The sequence below is a fragment of the Zonotrichia albicollis genome, chromosome 5, assembly GCF_047830755.1.
Source record: "Zonotrichia albicollis isolate bZonAlb1 chromosome 5, bZonAlb1.hap1, whole genome shotgun sequence".
NCBI classification, from domain to species: domain Eukaryota; kingdom Metazoa; phylum Chordata; class Aves; order Passeriformes; family Passerellidae; genus Zonotrichia; species Zonotrichia albicollis.
Genome location: NC_133823.1, coordinates 14,449,683 through 14,462,008, shown reverse-complemented (window position 1 = coordinate 14,462,008; position 12,326 = coordinate 14,449,683).

The window sequence follows — 12,326 nt, the reverse complement described above, 5'->3', positions numbered from 1 at the left end:
AGCAAAGATCTTTTAAATACCTCCCTAAATCCCCAAAGTCTCCAGAACTAATTTTTTTAATCTTTTTGTGCCTGGGGTGGTTACTGTGAGAAGTCAGTAGGAGTAAGAGATACCCAGTGCATCATTATCCACTCACCAAAACCCAGAGGTGCCTTCACTGTGTCACTTGCCACTTATCTTGGCTCATTGTGGAGAGAGATATTAGACCTATGTAAACACAGGTCCCAGCCTACTTATAAAACAAGGCAAAAAGTTTTTTCCTCCATAGATACAAATAGTATTGGGAAAAAAAATAATGTTTATTTCCCTGTTATCATTATTATTTAAAAGCCATCAGTACAATGTCCTGTCGTATTAAGTCAAAACCACTTTGACAAGATGAAATACATTAAATCCAGAACGTATTGTGACCCTGTTCTGTGCTGTCTGCATGGCAAATTTTGCCAGCCCAGATGGCCTACAATCCAGGGACTGTTAGATTTGTTAATTACTGTTAATGACTGTTACAGGTTTTCTTTCTCCGTGCTTGACATACCTACTGATTGGCAGCACAATGAAAGTATGTTCAAGGACTGAAATACAGCCAGAATAAATAATGACATGGTGCAGTTTCTTTTTAGGGTATACCTGAAAAATGTCCTGCTTTCTACTCAGCACTGTAATATAGCCACCTCACTTCACTTTGATTTCAAAGCAGTTGGGTTTGGATGTGTCTGTATGAGGAAAGAGCATTGTTCTTTTCTTGTCTTATGACCTTGTCTCGATTTGACCCTGTACAGAGTTTGTTGCATTCTTTATTTACCTTCTATTTAAAGAGTTCCTTCTTATCTTTCTCGGTCAAGAGGATTAATTAAAAAAAAAAAAAAAAAAAACCCCACCCAAAAACCAAAACATGGTCGAATAAGAGCTATGAAAACCTGATGTATTTTTCCAAATAATTCTTTAAGATTAAGAGGTTAAAATAATAAAATATGTTTTCAGTTAACCTCAAAGAGAGATTGCATTCCAAAAATATTCCTTTGGTCTCCCAGTGCAAATATATGACTCAGTTATTCACATAGATGTTTATCTTAAAATAATAGCACTGGAAATATTGAAACAGCAACCTATCTGGCATGATACTGAAAGATCATCATCCTATAAATCCCTGTTGTTTCTGAGGTTTTTCCTGTTGTTTCTGAGGTGTTTGTATTTATCCAAAAAGTACCTTCAGACAGCTGTCCCCAGCTTGGTGTCAGGAATTATGAGTAATGCGTACATCAGTTTCTGCTGAACCTTTATTCTGAGATTGGCTCCTCCAGCTCAGAGGTCAGCTTGCTCTACTCTGTTTGTTCTTTTTCCCCTGGTGCAGTTGCTGAGGTTGGGGTAAGTGGCACCTGAGCCCTCACACTCTCCAGGAGGCTTCTCTTCACACACCACCCCTCCTCAATCCCTCATGGTAACGTCTTTGTGCTGTATGGAATGAATATATTTGTATTTAGTGCTTAGCATGAAACACTCAAGCAATGTCTCCCAAAGCAGGATGTGGCTGCATGTGCGTTTGTTCTCACCTAATTATGTCATCTGTCACACTGTTTATACTGAATTATCCTGTGTCAGAATACAGCCTGTCTCTTTCATGGTGAGACTTATTTTGACACTACATAGACACTGGGGTTTTGATTCCTGTGCAATCTGTGATGTGCTCTGGGATAGGAAACTTGATTATACTTTCTATGAAATAGTAAAATATGGCACAATATAATAATAGCTTTAATGTGAAGATAATTTCTAGTGGAATTTACATATGTGGTTGGAGGGTGGAAAATTTTTTTGAGGGCAACTATTTAATAAACAAAGCTGTACAGTAAACTAGGCATTGTATCTTGAGACATGTAAAAATAAAACACGTTTGTTACACTTAGCCCTAAGCATTCAGCACGACTTTCCTTCAAATTATTTGTAATACTCAGGAAGGTTCAGCTACTAATTTGTCAGCAGTTCTGGCTAACTGGGGAGATCCCAGGTGACTGGAGGGTAGTAAATAGGACACCGAGCTACAGGAAGGGCCAGAAGGAGGATCAAGGAACTGCAGGCCTGTCATCCTGATCTTAGAGCTGGGATCTTGAGTGCTATCACAGGATGTATAGGACAGCCATGGGATCAGGCCCAGACAGTGTGGGTTTATGGAAGGCAGGTCCTGTCTGACCAACCTGATGTCCTTCTATGACAAGGTGACCCACTAAAGGGATGAGGCTGTGGATATTGTCTACCTGGACTTTCCCTGTCACAGTCTCCCACTGCATTCTCCTGCAGAAACTGGCTCCTCCTGGCTTGTGTGTGCTCTTTGCTGAGTTAAAAACTGTCAGGATGCTGGGCCCAGAGAGTGATGGTGAGTGGAGTTAAATCCAGCTGACAGCCAGTCACTAGTGGGGGTCCTCAGGGCTCAGTTTGGAGCCAAGTCTGTTTAATAACCTTATCCTTATCAACCATAAGTAATCATAAATAAATAATAATCAATAAAGTCCTTACCAATGGTCTGTATGAGGGGATCAAGTACAACCTCAATAAGTGTGCAGATAACACCAAGTCTTTGAGCCATAGAGTTCCAAAACCATGTATTCCATACAAATGAGAGACTATTTCTGGCAGACTTGCATTTAGAAGCAGGGGTGTAGAGAGTGCTCTTTTTTGTTGGAGAAAATGATTTATTTTCCAAGCAATGTTACATTGTAAAATATTAATGTTGCTTTTAAGCTGTTCAACCTGAATCCCTTCTGTAGTGACAGAATGGTTTTCATAAAGATGTGGGGTGGTGTTTCAAATACTGTTTTTGAAATGTTTCTGAATTCTATATAATAATGCTAGGATACATTCCCAGTAGGTATTTATTATGTATTTAATACTAACACATACTGGGAAGGTCAAGGGCAAAGAGGATAAATGACAATTAATGGGGAGGGTAATAGTACCATTCTAAATTGATTGGGAAGATGAAGGAATTTAACACATTATAGGTAAACTCTATAAAGAGAAATAGTAGCTATAAGAAAAGTTGTAAACAGCAACAGATAGAATCAGAAATCACAGACAGGAAGATAAGGTGGTTTCTGTGATGCAGAGATAATAGAATACATATTGTGCAATGCTCAGGGCTGTTTGATACAAATCATCCTTCACCTTTATATACCTGCCCCACTCTAGAAGAGCATGGTTAGAGATTGATAGATAAGTAAGGGCATATAGACATAGATGGAAAAGCATAATTTTATACTGAACATATCACCCATTGTTAAGCTCCAACAATAGCAAAAATTCATTTTCCTGTCAGGTGTTGGTCTGTCTGAGGGTAGTTCTGTCTGAGGGTAGTTCAACAGTAGCTAGGCACTACTGAGAAACCTGGACAGGCTGGATTAGTGCTCTGAGGCCGATTGTATGAGATGCAGCTGGGTGGCATTCTGGGTCCTGTACTTGTGTCACAGCAACCTCATGCAGTGCTACAGGCTTGGGGAAGGGTGGCTGGAAAGTGTCTGCTGGAAAGGGACCTTGGGGTGCGGGTCATCAGCACCCATGAGACTTCACTGCAATTCCTCTCTTCAGTTTTGAGCCTTCTCTCTGCAAGAAGGACATTGAGGTCCTGGAGCACGTCCAGAGAAGAACAGAGCTGGTGAAGCTGGCACAAGTCTTGTGAGGAGCAGCTCAGGGAGCTGGAGTTGTTTACCCTGGACACTGAGGACTGACTGACTTGTTCTCTACAAATACCTGTCAGGAGGCTGCAGTGAGATGGGGTTTGCTCTCCTTTCCTACATAACTAGTGGTAGGACAAGAGGAAATGGACTCAGGTTTCACCAGTGGAGGTTTAGATTGGATTATTGGAAAAATTTCTTCACCAAAAGGGTGAACAGGCACTGGAACCACCTGCCCAGGGAAGTGTTTGGATCATCATCCCTGGAAATATTAAAAAAAATTGCAATAGATCACTAGGAGATATGGGATAGTGGTGAACATTGTGGTAGTGCTACATTATTGGTTGAACTTGATGATCTTAGAGATCTTTCCTAACTTTAGCAATTCTGTGATTCTATGATTAAGCAAAATTCTGTAGTCTATGCACTTTAATTTGCTCCTGGTAAGACTTTGCTATTTAAAACAAAATAGCCAAATTTACATTGATGTCTCTGTATCTGTGGTCTACATTCATGTAATCTATATTTAGTTGAGGATCTGACTCTGTCTTGATGAATCTGGGAAGGAAAACACTTTTGACAACCATTTTTTGAATTCAGGGGTTTATTTATACCACATCTTTTGGTGGATGCCTCACCTTGAATGAATATTTCATGGAGCAATATCAGAGGCAGCAATGTTACGAAAATGTGCACATGTGTAATCCCATGCTTCATTTTGAGGCTGGGAGGTGACATCTTCTGTACCAGCCTTCATGATTAAGGAGCGTGCAGGTCCATGAAGACCACCAAACATCATAGTTTGTGCACCACTGCAGGTCACAACTGAGAGCCAACCCCACCTCTCTTGGAGGAAGAGTGTGTGAAAGTCCCTGATGCCCACAGACATTGCCAAATACTGAAGGGAATGTATGGTTTTACAGTGGAATAAGCAGGTAAAGAAAGTGGAAAGCAATTACAGCCTGTAAAGTGGAAAGGGGTTACATTTAAATTATTAAAATATTAATTTTTTAATCTGTGTATAAGAGAGATAATGACATATTACCTTATCTATTGTAAGTATATATTTGTCGTTTGAGTGCAGAAATAGAGGCTTTGATGAGATGAACAATATCATCATTTGTCTCTATTTTGAATATTAGGATATACTTGCAATTACCGAGTTGGGATGTTTGAAGGAAATTTGAAGGAAAAGTTGCCTAACCATTTTCATGTGGTCTCTGTGATCTTTCTGGAGAAACACAATGATTTCTCTAAACACATTGCAGTGCTGACTGTCAAAGCAGTATTTATCTTACAGTCTTGCCTCAGCAAATTCTGCTACAAGTCCTGACAGATTGAGAAGGTTAGTTATTTGTAGATCCTTCACTCAAGGATTACAGCCTGTGTTGACAATGAGACTGAACCTCAAAAGACCCCATGGGTCTCAAAGATTTAGGTAAGTGCTGAGAACATCTAAACCACAAAAACTTTGCTATCTTTTTGAAAACTGCAATTTCTGTTTACAAGCTGAACTTTTAACCTACTGGTCCCTGAATATTCCCCCTCTCACTATCTTCCAACTCTTCTTAACCATAATCTTAAGCATTTAGCTCTCTGATGCACCTTCTCACCTGTATTTTTATAGAACTGGTGTGTACTGTGTCCTTCCATAGGGCTGAGTCTTTTTTGTGCAATCTCTTCATTTGGGTTTGGGTTTTGTTCCAAGGCACAGGGAGAGTGGTGAGGCAGTTCAGGAATTGCACTTTGCAGGCATCAAATTGCAAACTCTTGAAAGTGAACTGTGAGAGCAGCTGATAGCAGGATATGTGGTTGGTAATACTGCAGGAAGTTTCAAGTGAGGGTGATAATAATGTTTATTATTGCTTCAAAGTTCTACACAGAGAAGCTGAGAGAAAGGAGAGTAAAATGGTGGGAAAATGGGTGTTTCTTGCAGCCACTCATGTATCAGGGAAGGGTGATGAAAACTTTTGGAAAGAGTTGTGCTTTCTATCAAGGAAACAAAGAAATGAGCTCTCTCCTCCTTGTCCCATTTAATGAATGAAAACCTGGGAGATGAAATCACTCTGCATTTCATACCTTTCTAGATCTTATAGAAAGCCAGTGAGAAATACTGTGTGATTTCACTATGCAGGAGCATCTTTAAGATCCTGCATAGTGAAGTCATTGAAGTTAAACTGATATTTCCTACTAAGGAATCTGGTGTGGAATGATAATGCAGTAGAAACACTTCAGATTAGTGTGTCTCTATTTGAAGACTACCAGGGCAAAAACATGCATTGGCTCAGTAGAATTTTCAGACTCAAGAATTTATGCTCCCTTCTGGTTTTTCAGAATCCCTGGATCTTAAACGCTGCTACAGAAATAATTTGAAGAGGTGAAATGTTTAATTATACCTTATCTGAATAATAAATGCACAGTTAGTTTTGTTGCTTGATAGCATTGATGAAGCTTCAAAGATGAAAGAGAAGGTAACAGTAACTGGAGAAGAGTTGGGAGCTGGGATAAATTTTCTGTTAGTAGGAAACATTAAGAAGCCTGAAATATACAATACATCACAAACTACATAGCAAGCAGAAGGCTGTAAAGGCAAAAAGCAAACAGAGGTCATATTTAGAGATCTTATTTAAGAGCTTATTTCCATTTTATTCAGAATCTGTTTGAATAGAAGGAAGATTTATATTTGTTGTAAAATAGAGCAGGAAGCATTTCCAAGATTTTCAGCTGTAAAGGATCTTCACAGGGAGTATGTAAGATATTGACACATGTGAATGATGGTGTGCCTTTGGGCATGACACCTAAAACAGCCATGAAAATTGAATCTCTTATAGTGTTGGAAAGAATAACTTCAACTTAATTAAAAGGATTAATTTACAGCTCATAAGTAAGAATATCAGCTCCTGTTTTGATAAAGTAGCAAATCTAAAAGATTAAAATCTCCCAGATATCTCCAAAGCATCCACAAACTAGTGAGCTCAAAGAGTTTTCCCATGCTCTCAGTGTTCATATGAAGAGCAAGGAATTCCTTCTGCAGCAATACCTTGAACTTCAAGTCAGACATCTGGATGTATAAAAGTCCTAAACTGCCTCCTTTTACACATTAAGTCAACCAAAATCTTAAATGTTCTAAATCAAGCCAGTTTGAATGGAGAACTTAAAGATTGATTTAGGAACTTTTAGACCATGGCCTTAAAACTTGACCTTTTATTTAGACATAAATTTCAGTTAGCTGAAAATTCCTATATGATTTTCAAGGGTCTCTGCTCTACTTAAATCTGTAGCCCTGCACCTTTTCCTAGTGGTCAGGGGAAAATGTAGAAGATCCTCACAGATTATTAACCCAAAGAAGGGATTGAATGCAGAAGGTACTTTAATGTAGAAACATCCCAAAGAAGGCACTTTAATGTAGAAACATCTTTGAACAGTGTCTCTCAGTCACTGAATCATTGTGAAATATTTCCTTTCTGGTTGGATCCTCAAAAGACAAAATATTTCAGAGTGTGGTCAGTGCCAGGTCATGCCAGGTGGTGCAGATCCAAATTACTGGAGGGCATCATGGACATGGGGTGAGGTACTTCTGTCTCTCAACTTCTCACATGTCTTTTTGTTTATTGTCTGATGTATTCAATACTTGACAAAGTTAGGATCCATTTCCACTTCATAATCACATGGGGGTGTCAGGAATGAGGTTTATTTTCTTGTGGAAGAGGAGGAAGCAGAGGCTGATTTTCCACTCATATCTTTGCTTAGATGGGTAGCAAGCACAAGTGAATATCTTTTTTTAGTTCTTCCTCTTTTCCTACTATATCTAATTTTTTCCTGTGTATCTCCTGGGAATGCAGAGTCCGTGAAAGTGAATGAACTGAACTCAGAACACTCTGAGCTCTTCCTTTTCCCATAGCAATGCTTCCTACCATAGCATTTTATGTGATGGGAGACTCTTTCTCACTCCATTACTATTCAATATGTTTTCTGAATATTTTTAGCCATACAGGTTTTTTAAAAATAAACTGTTATGTTTCTAACATTGCCCCATGTTACTGATGTTTCAAGAACATGGGGAAAATTCTTTGTGTCTGATTTTGAAAATTCTGGAATCAGTCTCTTTGCAAAAATAACAACCCCCAAATTAACTGTCTAAAGATTTAGAGGAAATGCGGCTTCTAATAATACTTTGAGAGCTTAATATCTAATCACTGAAACAATGGGAAAGGTGAAGGATCCATTAATGATAACTTATTTTTTTGCATTGATTTAATCAAACCAAACCATTTAAACTGACAGCTGTTGTTTCCCAATCTGGACTGGGGGCTGCACTGTTACAGCATAAAATGTGAGCTGCTTACACTTGGAAGTGACTGGAGAATCTCTGCTTGTGTGGGCACAGAGCAGCTCAGCACAGGGCTGGGAGAGCTGATCTTATCAGTGTGCTTGCAGCAAGCAGCCTGGATTTGGCTTTAGGAGGGCTTCACATCCATTTTGGAAAATAACTTTGGGTGGTGCCATTTATACCTGTTGGTGGTGCCATTACACGAATGCAAAGATACTTTTTGAGAAGCTGACAGCATGATGGGCTAAAACTGAGACACACCTGTTGTGCTGGTTCTGAAAGAAAGCGGGATTTATTGTGACATAAGAGCAAAGGGTAAGCTCCTTTGCTCCTTCTGCTTCTCTTCTTGTTGATCAAGTAGCAGATGTGATAAAAGAGGGATTCAACATCCAGTCAATATCATAGCTGTATCCAGGCAGGCAGCTGACCTATGGGATTTTGATAAGTGTCTTGTTCTGCATGTATAAATGTTTCTTACCTTCTTTATTATATACTCTCTTCTTTTAAAAAATATATATTGTGCATTTTCTTTTGCAACAGATTGCAGGTTTCCATCCTACCAGCTGCTGAGCACTTCCAGCAATGCTCGGGCTGCTTTCAGTTTGGCTGTATGACCATGGCACTGAGGACTAAGTCCTGTTGGTTTTGACATTGTCTTTTTCTCTTCTTGCTTGAAAATGCTGTACCTATCTACCTGCTTCTGTTAATGAAGGAATATAGAAATAACACCAAAATGCAGTAAAAATCCAAACAAAATCCTACAAAAGTGGGACTGGACCATTTCTCAACACAGCTCTGTGGCAGCACAGTTCAATGTTAGTTGTGAGCTTGTCCTAGATATAAAGCCACTGTGGAGTGCAGCAGGCAAATGCCAGGCCACTAGATTGCACCTAATTAATTTATGAGATTACAATACTCCTGTCCAGTGCCAAGCAAAGTTTTCTGCTGGCACTGATTGTTGCCAGAGTTTCAGTACTGAGCAGGGTTAGGCAGCTGCTAAATAATTCATGGAGTGTAGTGTGTTTAAAAAATGCCTTCTGATAAATTTCCATTTTTACAGACAATCCAAAGAGTCAATATACCTGTCTGACTTTGTATCAATAGCTGTAAGCTCCTGACTGCTGCCATGCCTTCCTGAGCAGCCTGCAGTAAAGGGAACATGAACACACTGGGCTGTCTCTCAGTATTATTCTATATCATGCAGGCAGTAAAGTTGCTAGGAGGCTGACTGTTGCCTAAAATTTTTTCTGTATTGAAAGTATTTATTTAAGCTTTTTTTTCTTTTTCCCCTCAAACATTTGTCAATATTTTTCATTTGGGTTCTTTCCCACTATGAAACAAAAAAACCCACCCTTCTATATTTGTGCATTTATGCTTTGGCTAGACAGTATTTCTGCATAGCCCTTTTGGTTTTGTATCTGCAAAGGTGAATACACTGCCCTGCAGTGCAGTCTGGTGACAGCAATGAGAGCTGAATGCTCTCACAGAGTTTGCAGGCAATAAAGGACGCACCAGCAGCTGGGTGACACTGGCAGGGATTCAGGCAGCAGTGGCTGATGTCTCAGCACTGCTGGATACTCTGAAACCAGCTCTACTTGTTCTCTTGCCAACCTGAGACTGACCAGGAGATAAAATACAATTGTGTGAGTCTTTTCTTTGCCTAATGGATGCTAAAGTGAATTCTGCAAAATAACTCTGATTTAATTTATAGAAGAGGATCATTGTGTGTTTTTAACGGGAGTTCCTGTCCAGAGATTTTGTTCAGGAGCCCAGCTTGAAAAAAAGTGTATTTCTCTGTATTGTACACTCTTCTGGTCACAATTGAGTGCTTCAGTTGGCTGTACGGGATTCCTAACAAAATTATCTCCAAACTCTGAATGGCAAGTGCAAAAAATTCGGGGTCACTTTTCCAAAGGAATTGCAATCTGGATTGCATTCTGAACAATCTCAGATAAAAGTACATTAAATAGGGATATGCATGCATAGGAGCAGCTGTTGCCTCCTGCATATTTAGAGGCAGTGCTTACTATTCTGGAGTCAGAAAAGAAACAAAGTTATTTTTCAGATATAAATCATGCAAATTCTCTTGTCTCCATAGTCTTCTAAACACCTCTAAAAAAATGCAGTTTGGATTAAATTTGCCAAGACACAAAGTGTGCACTTATAGGTATTAAAAATTTGACACCCTGCTACTTCCAAACATTTTAAAAGCCTTTAAAAGGAAAAAATCCTTTTTTCTTGCCATGCTTTAGTCCCAAGTGACCACTGATTTAGATGAATGGTCATTCTGAAAAGCAATACAGGAACGTGGGATTAAGTACCAAGCAGCAGGAGTCTAAAAGAAGAGACAAATTAAATGGGTGACTTACTAGCTTAATAAATTCAGTATATACAAAAAAAAAAGTGTTTATTTTGAGGAGGAGATACTTTCTAACAGACACTAGAAAGGGAAAAAAAACCTGTTTTTTTTCTCTGCTGTTCTCAGCGGGCTTCTGTGACATTTTTTCCCCAAATTTCAGGTAATCATGTAGAAGCAGACACTTAGAACTAGTAATAAGGTCAAATCAAAAGAAGATTTACAGTACATTTCTGTGACTCATATATTCAAATATGTAATACTAATGATGAGGTAGATAAAAAGACATTTTGGTCAGATCCTACAGCTAGATTTTATTTTCTTTACTTTGGGCTGTATTTTGTGTATGATGTATTAGTTTTCTCCTAGAACATAATATTTACACACCCCTAATTCCTGCAAAATGCAAGTCTTTAGGACCTCCAGGGCTTTTTCTGTTCCTGAATGCTTTTACATATTGTAAGGTTTAGAGGGTAGTACTCTGTATAATATATTTCTTAGATGATACTGCTTGTTAAACCATATTAGATGCAGCAGTTGCTGGCCAAAGACTCCACACAGTCAGTCGGGATGGCTCAGGGTTCACTGTTAATGAACAGCTTGAGTTCAGTTGAAAAACTTTAAATTAATTAAGGATATTTTGGGTTAAATTCTTTAGATGGAGTTATACAAGGCTACAGATTAAATAATCTTAATTGTAACATATTTCACTGAAATTTAACATATTTCTGTCTACTAAGTCCAGACTGATGAAAATATGCAAAAATGTCTTTCCTCCCAATGCTTTTTTGCTAGCCTGAATAATGTTATAGATAGACTCCTGAAAGACATCAGAGTCCTAACTGGGATGCTCATGAAGCATAGAGCAGGTGGTCATAATTCTGAAACTTATAATGAGCACAGAATCAAATTAGCTAAAATCAAATGCTGTTTGCAATTGGGTGATTAAAGCATGAAACAAAGAGTACACTGTAGTAGGATATATAATAGGGATACAGTACTATTCTGCACTACAAAGCTGGAATTATGCACTGTGGCTCACAGCTTAAAATTAAATTATTCCAATTTCTGTTTCTCCAAGCACAGGAATTCTGTCAAATAATGAAGGGAAGTTCATCTTGCAGTATTTGCTCTTATTAAAAACACATTGTGCAGTTGTCAGTGCTGTACACTCATGGTCTGCTGTGGTCCAATTCCTTCAGTACATTAACATAATAAGGACAGAAGATAAGATACAGATGATAATTGTTGTGCTTTTTCTTCTCTGTTCTCCTTTATTGTTATTTGTAAGTCTTGGAATATTTAAAAGGCACAGAAAATGCAAGCCATTACAGTAATTGCAACTGTAATTTAAAAATGCAATTTGGTTGTGAATTCATAGGTATATTTCCAGATATAAGATAATGCCAGACCTGTTTCAGCCTGAGTTGTAGGGATGAATAGCTTATGATCCTCCTTTGGCAGTCCTTTATCTCTGCTTTTTTTTTTATTTTTTATTTTTTTTTAAGAATCCCTCATTTTCTACTGGGCTTTAAAGATTTGCTCAATGCTACATAAACTCTGTACAGGCTCATATTTGAAGGGAAAGTTAACGACTTGAAACAAAATGACAAATGTATCAGTCACATTTTCCCATTCTGTATACTAGCAGGGAGAAAAAGAGATTATTTCCTAGGTTTACAATTAAAATTAATGAGGTGCTATAAACCAAAATATGTGCTTCAGGATGAGAAGTGGTAGATTATAATCAATTTTTATGTGTGTATGTAGATTATAATGAATCCATTAGATTGCTTTTATATTCCTGTTATTAATGGTTTCTCTGCTTTGCTTGGCATTTTAAACTCACGTAAGAGATTCAGTACCTTGAACAGCACAAATATTAATTCCTGAGGAAGGAGGAATCAATATTTTACCTTCTATTTAATTGAAATTAAAGCAAAAGCTTCCTGGTCACAATTTTGAGGATACCCTT